General features: G+C 38.9%; 1 protein-coding gene and 1 long non-coding RNA gene across 6 annotated transcripts in view; both read left to right on the top strand.

Annotated features, from left to right (window-relative positions):
- Positions 1-15,890, top strand: part of HLCS (holocarboxylase synthetase) — a 113,544-nt gene that overhangs the window by 40,399 nt on the left and 57,255 nt on the right. The gene's annotated exons all lie outside the window — the stretch shown is intronic.
- Positions 7-1,849, top strand: LOC113976518. Its single transcript, XR_003537104.1, has 2 exons — positions 7-1,531; positions 1,680-1,849. It is a non-coding gene; the product is annotated as an uncharacterized LOC113976518 (long non-coding RNA).

Consider the following 15,890-nt stretch of genomic DNA (forward strand, 5'->3'; position numbering starts at 1 on the left):
CAAGTTATTTTCTAGTACAAGTTATTTTCTGGTACAAGTTATTGTCTAAGCTAACTATTTAAGTAGTACCAAGGAGATTTTTGTCCTTAATTTTAACATCACTGTTTTCTCTCATTTCTTTTGCTGAAAATGTCACCAAAATACCCTTTAGTGGTTCGTTTGGGTTTTTAAAACGTGGATTAGGGGATATGGAAGAAGTTCTTTCATCATCACACAGATGACCCTTGTGAATGAGTTGTGGGATACCTTTGAGAAGGTGGTTCTTTAGAGTTTAAATGGGATTAAGTGACATGAAAATCACAGCTACTAAATCTCAGGTTGGAGTCTGTGTACAAAGGCTGCACTTTTGTGTTTCGTGGAAGTCTGATGGAAAAACCTGTCTTTGGGAAGTTGTTGCTCTTCAGGACAGATTATTCCATGAGTGTTTCTACCTGTAACTTCTCTTGGCACTTAACTTTTCAGTATCAATGTATTGGCAGAAGTTGCAGATGAATTTTACTGGTGAAAAATAATAACCCCGGGGATTTTGGTTTGGATTTTTTTTTTTCTTTAATAGCGTCATTGGTTAAATCACCTTGATTGTTATTTTAACTGATGAGTTAACCAGCAATAATGGCTTTAGTTCTCAGGCTGAGAACCTGGACTGTGAGGCTGATATAAGTTACAGAATATACCTTCTTGCAAGTAATAAAGGTGTTTTGTAATATAGGCACACAACATCTGTGAAGGAGGGTGCGTTATAAGAGTATTTAATTAAATTAGTTTGTAGTCTTGCAGAAATTACAAATGATAATTTGTGCTAAAATGCTGCAATTTGGAGGCACACATTAAATATTGTTGCTGTTAAATTTTGCCAATCCCCTTCCCCTCATCTACATCCTCATCCTGCAGCTGGTTTTGCAGTGGCTTTTGGAGAGATACAGGCAGGGCAGTTTTAAATATCACCAGCTAAATAGAGCCACGTCCGACCAATTTATGTGCAATTAATTACCAAGGAAAGCAAGAGAAGTGGTCTTGGTTTTTCAGTGACTGCAGAACCTTTACTCTCATGTATTTAAAGGTTGCTTTTTCACATTAAGTTTTCCAAATATAACGAAGTGCTTACAGATGTAGGTCTTCAAGATTTTCCCCATCGTGGTGAGGCTTGAATAGTTTGATTTTCAGGTAAGTTGTAAACCAGAAGTCCTGGCTCTAAGTAGCTTGTACTGGGAAGATGGTCCCAGGCAGATTATAATTTGAATTAAAATGATTAATTTATTAATAATTTATATTAAATTTATCTTACAGAAAGACTTTTGTTTTAATAAGTTAAGGTATTTGTCTTAAGTATTATGGTTGATGTTATTGTAAATACTTGGTTGTCATGAATAATAGAATAATGGAATCCATGTGACTTGCAGGTCAGTGAAGACCCTTGAGTATAGATGGTAATATTTCATAAATATTTCATAAATATGATATCTTAGATGATAATATTTCACTAGAAATCGATGCAGAGACCTATTGGATAATTTTTATTCAGAAAAAAAAAGTTGTCAGGTTTTTAAGGCGCTTCCAGATAATTTTTATTAAAGCAAAAAGTTGTCAGGTTTTTAAGGCACTTCCAGGTAGTTTTTATTAAAACAAAAAGTTGTCAGGTTTTTCAGGTACTTCCAGATAATTTTTATTAAAGCAAAAAGTTGTCAGGTTTTTAAGGCGCTTCCAGATAATTTTTATTAAAGCAAAAAGTTGTCGGGTTTTTAAGGTACTTCCAAATGAACCCCTCTGAATTTGTTAGGATGTGTGCATGACACTTGTGTCTAATTGGCAGTTCTGAGTGAAAGGAAAACACATCTCAGGAAAAAAAGATGTTGTTTGCTTGAATAAAAACTAGTTACCCATCGATCCTTCCCAATTCCCTGAAAAAAATTGCAACACTGCTTTTATATAATCATATATTGTATGATAGACTCTCAAATTTTGCCAAGTTTTGATGGTTAAAAACATGATATAGAGACACCTCAAGAACTTAATGAATGTGATTTGTCATAAATTTAGTTAGCAAATTGTTTAGTAGATGATAAAAAAATTCGGCATTAAACACGATAAAAAAAATTCTGTGGATTTTCCTTCCACCGACTGGATGCCAAACTTCTGCCTCCCTTTCCACTCCCCTAAAAACCTTCATACCCCCCCCAAAATGAAGAGATGGAAGGAGAAAAAGGGGGGCTGGAACTAATTTTATGGCTGAGCAACCTCACAGTAGAGAAACAGCCGGAGCCTAATAGGGGTCTTTGTCTGCGTTTCCACCCTGGCTGGTAACGTGCCAGTCAAAAGTCAAGCAGGAGGAACAGGTGGGAACTATTAGACCTGTCATAAAGTTTGAAAAATTGATTCTGGAGGCCCGGGGAATAGATTGGACTTGACAGTGTTGTCCTAAAGATTCTAAGGGAAAAAAATTTCTGGCGTTTAATTTGGGAGAGCCCTTGATTGTTCATTAGCTCTCCAGATGGCAGGTCGGGGTGGTTTGGAGTATTAACTGGACTATCCCTGGATTTGGGTGTCCTGAGGTAACAACAAACTGGGAATTCACCTGTAGGTACCCTTAAATTAAATGGCATCCACTTAATTGTCAATTAAAAATTTGTTTAAATGTCATCTGGTTTTAAAGGCTCGATGTGGTGGTTTGAGACCCTCAGAAATCTTAATTTCCAAGTTCAAGCCCCAGTGTGAGGAGGGTTTTCAGACAAAACACAACTAACTCAGCATTGGGGGAAAGGGAAAATACAAGGTTTATTTACATAGATATACATATAGGTAACAACTTAGCTATCACTTCTACAACGAAATAATATATTTACATTCAATTAAATTTCTCTTTTTCCTTCAACAAGAGTCCAAGAAGAAAAAGAGAAAAGTCCTCTTGCCACTACATTAGATAAGTCTCTCCTTTCTTCCACAAAGAGTCCAGGAGAAAAAGGAGAGGAAGTCTTTTACACTTTCAAGCTACAGTTCTTCTAAATTAAAAAAAGATTAGAACCTTGGCTTTTTTTTTTTCTTTGTAAGGAAATTTTTTTGCAACTTTCAGAACCCTTTTCTTCACAGGTATTTATCCTAATTCCACCTGAGCAGGTTGATTTTACCTCTCTCTGTGTCTCCTCTCCTCAGGGCATCCCTGGGATTGCAGGTTTTAAGATGAAACTGTTGTTTTCGAGGCTGTGTCTGGTGTAGTGGTACAAGAGTTACTTTGCACAGACATTCCACTCACAAGGCTGGAGATTAATGCAGAAATATTTCTATTTCCAATATTTCTGCCCGCTCTAATTGGCTGGAATGGTTTCACAAGCATTTCATTAAAAAATAAATTCATTAGATATAAATTTCAGTTTTATTCTATATCTTCTATCCCATTTCAATATTTTAGTTGGCAGAAAATTTGATTTATATATGATTAAGCCAGCATGTGATATATTCTCTATGAAATGCCATTGTGGATCTCTTTTCCCCAATATTTAAGAAGGACAAAGTGCTGTTGTTAGGAAGAGTTTGACACAAAACCGGTGAATTTTAGTGGAAGTGAAATGTGGAATGAGGTTGCTTTCATAATTGCTGAATAGGATATTTAAATAAAATGTCAGCTTAGAATAAACAATTTCCAAACAGCTAAAATCTTTGAAAAAAAGGAAAATCCTTTACATCATCAGTGCCCTTTTACTTTTCTAGCTTCATATTGTCAGACTTTGAAAAATTAAACTACGACTCTAATTTTGGCAGGTGGGCATTAGGAGTCATTTTATTTTAAAACTTGTTTTATTGAAATACAGATGCTGCTAATGCAGGTCTGGGTTAAGTAAAAATAGGGTGTAATTGAAGGAGATTGGAATGACACTCCAGAGGCACAAGCAAAGAAGCTGAGATTGACAAACTCTGTTATGTGCTGGGTGATTTTTAATTTGTTTTTCAAATCCTTGTGATGTTTTGTTCTCTGTAAACACTGGACCCTGTGCTCAGTCATTCCGGGCACCTCGGTGATCTCCCTTATTTTCTGTTTAAACCCTATTTTTTAAAGAACAAATTAAAATCATTCCTGGCTCTGAGGGTGGGGAGACCCTGGCACAGGTTGCCCAGAGAAGTTTTGGATGCCCCTGGATCCCTGGAAGCGTCCAAGGCCAGGTTGGAGCAACCTGGGCCAGTGGAAGGTGTCCCTGCCCGTGGCGGGGGGGGAAATGACCTTTATGGTGCCTTCCAACCCAAACCATTCCATGATTCTCTGATAATATTTGTATTTTAGCATGGTGAGACCATCCAAGTACATTAATAGTCTGCTAAAATGAGTGTTTTAACTTTAACAGTTTGTATAAATTAACCCCTTACACCCTTCACCCCCAAGAATTCTGGTCAGGGAGCTGGAGAATTCCATGATGTGCAGGAAGGATTCTTCCTTGATGGAAAGGTCCCTTTCTCTCAGGAAATAGGCATTGAATATTTAAAAAACAGGTGCTGACCATTGGGTCAGTTGCATTTGAACACTCTACATACTTTATACTTAATCTCTTCTACAGCCACATAACCCCAAATATTTTGTCTGTTTGGATAAAGAGTGCAGAGAGCCCTTGAAATATTTATATTGCCTTTAAAAGTTTAGATCCCTTGATTTTGTTTGTATGTTAAACTTTAGGGTGGGAAGGAATGCTTTGCTTGATGAATGTCTAACCAAACCCCCAAAGTTAGATACTGATGGCAACAGACCTGCTCTTTAATCTTACTTTCCTTGATATAAGATCATCTTCCTTCATTCTTTACATCATTGGGGTCACTAACTTTTAAACTTCCTATTTTTTTTTAATTTATAGGCTTTTTATCCTCAAAAGAAGAAAGTTAGTGCATTGAACACCTACTTAGGTGCTTTTTTTCCTCAAGGTTTTTTTTTTACATTTGGTATTTTGGCCCTTCCTTGGGTGCTAAAAATCAGCCTAAGTAACAGAATGAGTTCGTTTCCCTTAAATCAAACCAAATTAATTTCAGCAGTAGCTTTTGCTAATTTAGTTCTAAATGTGTAATATTGAAATATTATACACTTCCCTCTTCCATTCACTTCTTGGTAGTGATTTGCATCCTCCAGCCTTGGAAAAAGCCGATAACAAAAGATCCTGCGGGAATTCCCGTAACACAGCCGAGAGTCTTGTTCCCTTCCCTGCCCGTAGGAAGGGAGGAATTTGGAAGTTTTTTGGCACTGCTTTGGTCCTGGGCCATTCCCAGCCTCTTCTCTGCCATCCCATTTTTCCTGACGTGCTGGCTGGAGGATTTCTGCGTTGGGATTTGTCGTCTCCTTTGAGTCGATTTTCCGGGCCTTTCTTCCCCACCTGTCGCGAGCGGTTCCTGAGGGCTCCGAACAATCCCGTCCCTATTTTCCTGTCACGCACCTTGTGTGTGGGATTTTTCATGGGGTTGAAGGCAAAACGTGCCCCTCTTTCTTTTTCTTGTTCTGTAAAAATCAGTGGATTTTCTTCCTCTCCATGAAAGTGAGGGCCCCCCACTCGCAGGGTTTCCGTCGGCGCAGAGGGAGGTTTGGCATTCCCAGAGGGAATTGAGTCATAAAAAAAAAAAGATACTCGTTTTGCAGAGCAATTAACCCGTGTTGAACTCGTAGTATATTGTATTTCCCTGCTGCTGGAAGTTCCTGAATCCATGTTATCCTCGGAATACACACACACACACAGCCTTGGAACTCTCCTCCTTGGTTAAATATGAGAGGGAACCCTGGAAGGCTGCACAGTGAAAACAAGAGTTGAAGGATGGAAGTGGCAGGGATTCAGTAACACTTGGTTTGTTTTACGTGGTGCTGTTTTCATGCCCATGTTTTAAAACAGATTTTTTTGTATTAAAGTGAAAAAATTCAGCTCTGAAGTTACAAATCGTGGGGTTTTTTCAACAAGAGGATTAACTTGAAGTATGGAATATATGTAATAGAATACAATGTGCCATAATGGATATAATATCTTGTTATATGTAATATTAATTACAGCATATTATGTATGTATTATTGCTGTTGGTTTGCTGACTCCATGGCTGTCAATTCTGCCTTTGAATTTTAATTTTATTTAGAAAAAAGAAGTGTTGCTTTAAGCTTAAACTGCCCAGAAGGACTTAGGGATTAATACTTGCACCTCATTGAGAAAGATATCCTTGTGTCCATCAAATAATCACCTTATTGTCCCCAGCATGAGCTCAGATCACAAAATAGCCTTAAATAAAGTCATGTGCTTATAGTAATAAATTAAAAACCTCAAAGATAGGCATAAATCAGTGTAGGACATGAGCCATGCCTTAAAAATGGGAGGGTACAACATAGAAAAACTAGGTTTGTTAATATTCATAGAATGGTTTGGGTTGGAAAGGACTTTAAAGATCATCCAGTGCCACCCGCTGCCACGGGCAGGGACACCTTCCACTAGACCAGGTTGCTCCAAGCCCTGTCCAACCTGGCCTTGGACACTTCCAGGGATCCAGGGACAGCCACAGCTTCTCTGGGCAACCTGGGCCAGGACCTCAGCACTGATAATGTGGTCACATAAAACAATCTCCCCCCCCTCCCCATCCCTGATTAACTTTATTGAGCAACTCAGGGCTTGGGCAAGTCCTGGATCTGCATTTCTCCCCCAACACCTCTGTGTTGTAATTGTTATAATCATCAGATTGATAAAGGAATAAATCAAAGGTGTTGCATTCAGATAAAACAGAAGAATAGTTTGATATCCAAGTGGAGTCACTGTCACTGGAAGTTCCAGAGGTGTCTGGATGTGGCCCTTGGGGCCATGGATTAGGGGTGATTGTGGTGGCGCTGGGTGAGGGTGGCACTGGATGATCTTGAAAGTCTTTTCCAGCCTTGATGATTCTGCCCTGGAGTGACAGGACAAGGGGGAATGGCCTTAAACTGAAGGAGGGCAAGGTTAGATGGGATATTGGGAAGAAGTTCTTCCCTGTGAGGGTGGTGAAGCCCTGGCCCAGGTTGCCCAGAGAAGCTGTGGCTGCCCCTGGATCCCTGGAAGTGTCCAAGGCCAGGTTGGACGGGGCTTGGAGCAACCTGGGCTAGTGGAAGGTGTCCCTGCCCGTGGCAGGGGGTGGAACAAGATGATCTTTGAAGTCCCTTCCAACCCAAACCATTCTGTGAAAGATCTGAACTACAACTAAATGCAGTCACACGAAGTCTGAACGATTCCCTGGAGGTTTCAGTGTTTCGTTGTGACTACAGAGGGAGAGAAGAGCATAATCAGATTTGTTAGAAGCTCAGAGTTGGCTTCCAGTTTCCATTTTGCACATCTCCATCTCTTTGCCCTCATTAGAAAAAAAAAACTAAAGGAGGAGGTTGGATTTCCAGCAGTATGGAAGCTAAGTAGGAACTAGGAAACTTAAAGCATGGCTGCTTTGGGAGAGTTTAGACAGCACCTGTTCTCGTGTTCTTAAGAATAAAAACACTGATTTTTGTTTGTTTTTATGCTGCCAGTCAGAAGATAGTGATTTAATTTCAGAATGATTCCCTGTGATTGTTTCCAGAGCCAAAAACTTTGCAGGCTTGTGTCTTTTCTGACTCTAAGCACTAAACCAAGAAAATCCCACCGAATCTGAATTCTTGACCTAAATCCCACTGGCCTAATTTATTTTCGCTTATAGTCCTAGTTAAAATATTTTAAGAATCTGTTTGTATTCAAACTAGGGCTTGCTTTTATCACACCTCATATCATTTAGCCTGAAATGTCATGGCCTGGAGAATGGTGTGTATAAAAAAAAATGTGAGGTTCCCCCACTGCAGGTTTGTGATCCCCAGGATTGCCATAAAATCCTTTGCCTCCTGTTGCTCTCCAAAGAATTTACTGGCATTGTTCTTGTTGCTTGACTGTTAAACGTGGATGGACTTCCAAAGGGTTTTTTTTTTTGTAAACTTGAACTGACACTATTTTTACTGATGGTATGATCTTATATATATAAAAAAAAACCCAAAACCCAGAAGTGTTTTAAAGGATTCTTTGCAAACACAAAGCTTTTGTGGATGTTGCATTAAGGAGTTGTGGGATCCAGCTATGAACTGTCCCCTGGATATTTTTAGTTTGGTTTGTGTTCAAATGGATCATCAGACTGTCCATCCACAGAGGAAGATGAAGAGGGATAATGAAGAGAAAACTGGAGGAGGAAAAAAAAGTAGGAAGGAGGAGGTGAAGAAAGAGGAAATAAAACCATGGCATTCAAGGGAAACGATTCTTTATTTAGCAAATACTCCAGGATTAAAGTAAAATAAGTGGGATGTAAGGAGATGGCAGTATTAATTGGGGAAAAACCTACACATTGTCAGAGTTCTGATCAAACCAATTAATGACCAGAAACCCCAAACACCCTTGTTCAAATGGAAAATTGTCTGTGAAAGATAATTTATTTAGTGTTTGGGTTTGATTTTTCTGAAGTTATAAAGGCTGGTAACGATTCCATTTAAGCCCATGGTGATTCCACCTCTAATTTTTCCTGTTTTGGTTGAAAATTAGGGAGTATGAGGAAAGGGGAGCACTTTATTTTGCTGACACTAAATAATAACTTTGCTTGTGGTCCCAGCTGAATGTGCAAACGATGTATTCCCGCTCTGCTTGTTTATTTTGAGTCACCCTCTTTATATTTCCTACAGTCCTAATAATTTTTTGAACACTTAATCTGAATCCCACAAATTGCTTGTGTTTCATGCTTTTAAAAATGCAGTACATTGTACTTTTTGGATAATTCACTAAATGAAGTGACAATAGGAAAGCCTCAGGGTTCAGATGATCTTTAAGGTCCCTTCCAACCCAAACCATCCCACGATTCTCTGATTCTGTGATTTGTTAGCAAAAGATAACATGTATATTTTATATGGATTATGGTACCAGATGTGAGAGATAAAAAGAAATTGCTGGTGGCCACCTGCTTTAATGCACATTTCAGCTCTTGTGTGGTAGTTGATGTCATGTAGAATTCACGTGATAGGGAGTAATTTAAAGTTAGCAGACCATGGCAGGTTAGGACTCGTGGAATGTTTAATATTTTCCATCACAGTTTATCCATCTGTTTGAAAAAGGGAGAAGTGAAATAAATCACCTTTTGCCAAGGTTTTTGAAAAGCAGCTGGGATTTTTGCTCAGGGGATATATTGTCCTAGGTTATTTCGCTGCATCCCGTGGTCCTGAGGGTTTTTTTGAAACCTCCTGATGGAGCAAGATGAGGAATTATTTTAAAGAAGCAAACGTGGCCTTCACAGCACCATAAATGATATTATAAAAACGACCTTAATTCGATCTGATAATTTATCTAAGTACTTAAAGCTTTAGGTACATAAAACACCTTAAAATCTTCCAGGCAAATTTATTCTTTTCTTAATCTCTGTTATAGACAAGTTTTGCTAATTAATATTTATTTTTAATATTAACATAAATTTATTTTATATTAATTTAAATTATTATATAAATATAAATATAAATATAAATTTAATATAAATTTAATATAACTTTTAGGGACAATAAAATGAAGATTTCTGCTTATATTATGTTAATTTCTATTACCAGTATTTCCCCCCACACATTCCCAGTGTTTTGCTGCTATCAGTAATTTTTATTTCCTTTTTTTTTGTTTTGTTTTCATGGTTGAGGTGGATCAAGTGTAACTTAATGTTGTTACAGTTTGATTAATTAGTACCAATTATTAAAACTAGAAATTGCAGAACTTATGTCTTTCTTTTAAAAAAAAATAATTTCTTGTTAAAATAATTCTGATAGTTGCTGACTCATAAGAAAAAAAATCAGGAGAAATAAATAATGTTTCATTTAGAAATTCAGATAATGACGTGCTGTATACTAGAAAAAAACCTTTTTTTCAGCTGTGGGTTCCAGAAATATCAATTTATGGGGAGTTTTTTTTCCTAGTGTTTTATGCAGAAATAGGAGGAGATTAGAAAAGATGAACATAAATGTCTTTTGGGGACATCTGCAAGAATAACTGTAACTATAGAATAGCTGTATATTAATGTTAATTAACTCCCCAGAAAACTCAACCCGGAATTCTGTGGAAACCAGAGAGCAAAAGGAACAGAGAAACCTTTCACTGTGAAGATTTTTAGTACAAGACAGACAGATTTTTGGGAGAAATATGGGAGGAAAAGGGAGATACACGTAAACTGGGAGTAAAATTGAAGTTTCCTTCTTTATGAAGGTCAGTCAATAAACAGGTGCTGTTCCATATTGGGTGTATTATCCAATAATTCAGTCTGGGAGAATGTCTGCAGGTCAGCAGTGGCTCCTTGCTGAAGGTGAGTTGCTGTTCCAGGCTCCTCTGGTTTTTATTCCAACATAAAATGTGTGGTAGGAGTTTCTGGAAGTGATAATTGGAATATTAGGATCCTACCAGATATAACCTGGTTTTTATCTAATGTGCTGTTTGGAGGTTCCAGCACTCAGTGCTCATCAGAACAGATCAAATTCTTCATTGATGATTTATATTCCACCACTAACTGGGGGAACAACTGGGTAGAAACTGTGAGGAAAGAGGGAATATCCTCCAGTTGGCTGGAGCTGGAACACAGGGTGTTGATGACAACAGAATTATATTGGTTTAGAGGGAAAATGGTAATTTGCTGCGAGGCCTTGGCTTAATAAGCTGGTGTGCCAACAGGAGGGGTTAAGGAGGGTGAAAATGTTCTTATTTTGATGTTTTGCCAAGCTAAGCAGTGAAACACTGCGAGCATGAACCAAGTGGAATGGAATGCTTCCCACTTGGAGCTGAAACCCCCAATCCCAGGGAGTGAGTGACAATTCCTGAGTGGTGGAGCAGAGCAGGAGATAAGTACCTTCCTTTCTTCCTTCCCTGCTTCCCCCTCCCAGTGAGGAATAAAAAAAAACCCAACAACCTGCTGAGCAAAAATCTCCAAGTGCTGAGGTGTTTATTTTAACACTGGGAAACGCTTCTGGTGGCTTCCAATATTTTGCCTGCTTATAGATCATATCTGTTAGACCAGAGGTGCCACATACAAATTAGACATGGCTCATAAAGTGTGGTAACCCTAGATTTTTCAAGAGTTTTGGGTGTAAATTTTCCTTTTATTTAGCTGTTCTCTCGCTCACGTCGGGGAGGTTTTTCTAGCAGTGAATTAAAATCCTCTGCAGAATTTTTCCCCCGTATTTTAAACACACTTCGTTGAGTTCTTTGCAAAAACACCTCTAGGTGGTGTTAAAAAAAAAAAAGAAATGTAGAAATGGAAGTTGGATTTACTGGATCCAGAACCAGGTTCTCTGAATTTCTTGGCTGTATTTGCAGCTGCATTTATCTGATATCTACCAAAACCTTTTTGGAAATAGGGAAGGTTTGTTTGGGTTTTTTTTAACACTGATGGTAACTATACAAGGAAAGCCTAAGCTAAATTTAAATCACAAAGTATTAGCTCAGAGATGACTAAAATATAAAAAAACAACATCAAGAGTCCAACTGTGCTCTAATTTCTTCTTCATTTTCCCTTGTACCGTGAGATGACTCAGATGAGGTTTTTATGTGTGTGTTTTATCTGTTCTCTGTATCTGGTGGATGCTGGCATGGGAGACTTCACATATTCAACTGGGTGAAGAGAAAATTGGGAGGGTTTTTTACAACAGTGCTCTCCAGGCACCCTGCTGTGGACTTCCCAGAGGAGATGCCAGGCAGCTTTGTGGGCCATCCTGCTGGGAATGCTCGTCCATCCTGCTGGGAATGCTCCTCCATCCTGGCTGGATGCAGAGCCAGGGGGATGCCACATCCAGCCCCAGTGCTGGGTGACACAAATGAGCTGCTCCTCAGCAAGCCAGGGTGGTTTTATTCCTGTATTTAACCCAACCATTAAACACCAAATTCCAAACCCATCAAGTTGTGAATGTCTGCACAAACATCCACCACGTAATTATTAAAAAAAAGCTTGATTAAGGTTGTGTATCACGAGCTGTCCTTTAATTTTTTTTTAAAAAATCAAAGACTGATGGTTTTGTTTTCAGTTTATCACGTTGCTCCAGTATTTCTGAAGGTCTTTTTTTATCCTGTGATATTAATGTCACCGAGGGAACAGGCTGCAAGGCACAACTATTTGCCTACTCTGTGTTTTCAGTTTTATGTGTCCTAGTAAATCTGAGGTGCTTTTCAGGTTTCAAACTGCATTAACCATCTCTCCATCCCATGCAGTGGCTCACACCCACCTCGTTACAAGAAGGGCAGGAATCTGATCCCTAGATGTGGTTTTCCCTAAGTAGGTGATTATTGGTGTGTGTGCCATTTGTGCCTGGATTTCTGCACCATATTTCAGGGTGTATTTAGGTCTTCCTTGCATTACTTACATTTACATGTAGGCATTTTTTGTTTCTTTTTTTTTTTTTCTGTGTGAAAAAAACATTCTGGAGGGTGGTTAATACACTGATATTCGTGTTACTGGCATATTGTGGTGTCTGCATTATTTGCCAGTAATCTGAGTTGGGTTTGCTTTCAGAAAATGTGAGATAGTTTTCTGTCCTCCCTGGTTTTACCTGTGGCTGTTTTTCAAGCCCCAGCTGTGTGGCAGATGCTCACACTGAGGTTTTGTGTTTCAAGCAGAAATCAAGAAGTTCTCAGGGTACCTTCTTTGCTTCTGCTACAGATTTTTCTCCTCCACGTTCAGCCAATCCATAATTGTTGCAGTCTTTGGTCAAAATTCTACTGACTAGAACCTGTTCCCCTCCTTAAATTTCCCCTCTTCTCTGTGCTGCTGCTCTTCTGCCAGACCACAGTTGGTGAGTACAGTGGGAAAGGAATTCTCTTCTGCTTCTTCATCTCTTATCAGCTCCAAATTCTACCACTACCTGCAAGAAATTCTGATGTGTTCGTGCTTTGTTTTGCTTTTCACTGTCTTTATTATTATTGTTTTTACAATCCTTTATTATTTTGATTATTCAGCAGTCCAGACTATGGTTTTTTGGTCTTCTAAAGCTTGTGTAAATAAATGGCACAAGTGATCTGGTCCTCCAAAAACAGCAGCCCTTGTCCTGTCCTTCTTGGCTTTGAATTTTTTTTTGGTTTGCTTCTGAAATTAGACCCTCCTTGCCTTACCCTCCCCTCTCCTTTTTTCTCCTCCATCTCTCTGCATATCATAGTTTAAAACCTTCTTTTTAAGGTGGTACCACATTTCTTCGTGGAAGTGGGCTCATAAATTAGGGCCAGAAATAGCACTGGCCATAAAGTCCTTGGTATAATATTTTCCCTGCAATATTCCTGCTGCTGCTTCCAGACTGATTTGCTCATGTTTTCACTCGAATATTGAATCCCATAACTTTTTGTGGAGTCTCTGTGTGGTTTTAAGGATGCTCATAAAGCAGAACTCGGTGCAGGAGGGGGGGCTTTAAATTTACCTGTCATATTTCTGCCATTTCCCAACTTTATTTCCTTCAATGTACAATTGTTTTCAGCAGGCTTTAAGTACACAAATCAAAACTACAGGCTTTAGCTGAAAGTATAATTTGACCTTCCCTAATGTGGGAATTTAACAATCCTGCTTGGGTTTTCTGGAGCAATTTCTTATTTTTTTGTCTCCATCATAATTTTGCTTCCAGAATAAAAACCAACAGCCCTTTGAATATATTTATTTTCATCTTCTAGATGTTGTATTTTTAACAGAGAAGAATTTTGGTTTAGGATATGCTCAGGTACACTTGGATATGTGAAATGTATTTGTAGCTGAGAGATTTAAAAACTTAAACGTGTGAAGAGTTCTGAAAGGAAGCATCTACCTCTAGTCTTTTATATGATAAAATTTAATCTTTGAGATAGTTTTATAATATTTTAAGGCACCTCTTTCACACATTTATAGGACTAAGTTGATAAAAAAGTTTGCAATCTGATTTCTTTATGTTTGAGATTTGAGCAGCTTTAGTCCTTTTCTTGGAAATGAGCTAAAATACTTTTTCAAGGTCACCCTCAGCCTTTTTTAACATTCAGCTATTATGCTGTGTGTTTTCAAGGACAAATTACAACTTTCCAGTAAAATTGCATTCTAACATATCCAAGAATAATCAAATGTACTTTGTTCCTCATCCTTTAGTTCCCATGACTCTTTGCATCACTGAGTTCAACCAGGTTTATGGGAGGCAAAAATTGAAATTTTGTAGTGGGAGCCCTCTCCTGTTGTATTGACAGAACATAATTCAAAGAATTACAAAATAACATTTTATTTCAACACTAAGGAGGACTTGAATTGTTAGGGGTTTGTTTCCAAAATCAGCTAAAATAGAACTAAAATGAGTTTTGCTTCTTCTGTCAGATGAGCTGCCTTCTCTGTGGGAGATTTTATGTTATATGTTATAGGATGTCAAATAAAAGTTGCAAAATAAGCCCCAGCATAAATGTCTGGGGTTAAAAAAAGTAATTTCTTAAATGGTCTCATGTCACAGAGAGAGGATGGAGGTGGAAAGGCAGAGGTACATCCTTTTACATTTGAATGCAGTGGTCAGGAAGCATCTTGAAGTTGTATTTATGTTGTGATGCTGCACATGTAGAGTAGGAATTCTGTGAGTAACAGACATGATCCTGATGGAAACAAGAAGTTTATGTGAATGTGAAGGGAATAACTCTACAGAAGATGGTGAAAATTGGGTTATATTGAAGTTTTCTTAGTAGGACACAGTGTGGTCTGTACTTTGTAGACCTCCAGTACTGTGGATTCAGGATTTAAAGCAGGTAATTTTTGATTTGCAATGTAGGAATTTTGATTAGTTGCCTTAAGTGGCTGCAAAGAGATCATGGCACTGTTGACAGAAATGGAATATTTGTGTTGAAAGCCTTGAAAGCTCAGCCAGGAATACAAATCACACCCTTTGACCCACTCCCCTCCTAATTGAAGTGGGTTTTCTGGTAACAGTTTCTAATTTAATTCCACACCGTGTCACACAAAACTGCTGCTGCTGGGGCTGTTCCTGCAGTCCCTCTGCCTGCTTATGCATGCAGCAATAAATAAAGCTTTCCTAAGGCATCCTATATGTGTCTTTGCTCATTCCAAGTATCTTTTTGAAATGTAGAACATGGGTAGGTCTGGTTTCATCAGCTTTAAAATTCTGGTCAGAAATTATCCCCTAAATCCCTCATGAGTCAAGTCAGGCACGACAACACCATGGATGTTCTAGTGAGGGGAAGGGTGACAGGTCTTCCATTGTGAAATGGTGCCTGAAATGTTTATACTTTATTATAATATCCCCTGAAATGTGCCCAAATAGCAACATTGCCTAGAATTAGGAATCCAGTCAGCAGCTACTGTGCTTTCAGCTCCACTTGGACACATCCCTACCCGTTGGAAAACTGGGGTATGAAAGGGGTGTCTCTGGAGGCCCAAATTTCGGAGCCTACAGTCTGTAGGGTTGGGAAGGGAAGGGTTGCCATTCCTTGTGTTTGTGTTACAGCTTCTGCCAAGTCCTTCTGACGGAATTATGGAAGTATGAAGTGCTTAAACAGGGAATTCCTCTGAGGAAGCGACGTTTCCTTGCTGCGGTTTGGTGGCCGCTTGCGCCACGGCGGGGAAGCGCTGGCTCACGTGGGTTTGTTTTGGTAGGGTTGCAATGTTTCCTTTTCAGGCACTGCCACTCCTGATGGACAGTTTAAAGGTTGACGTGTGAGACAATTTAAAGGTTGATGTGTGAGACAATTTAAAGGTTGGTGTGTGACAGCTCCTGCTTGTTTGCTGCGACGTGAACAGCGCGCGTCCCTTTTCAGGAGGGAACGTCGCAGGTGAGGGCCACCACTTTGAAGCACTTCCCAGTGGAAAAAATCTGTGGATTGCCAAAGAAACCACCTGTCTAGTTCTCTGGGAAAACTCAGCTAACCAAACAGAAAACTCCTTTAAGTGTCAGACACAGCCAGTGTGCC

This window comes from Neopelma chrysocephalum, unplaced genomic scaffold, assembly GCF_003984885.1.
Source record: "Neopelma chrysocephalum unplaced genomic scaffold, ASM398488v2 Primary Assembly neopelma1_166, whole genome shotgun sequence".
Taxonomy (NCBI): Eukaryota; Metazoa; Chordata; class Aves; order Passeriformes; family Pipridae; genus Neopelma; species Neopelma chrysocephalum.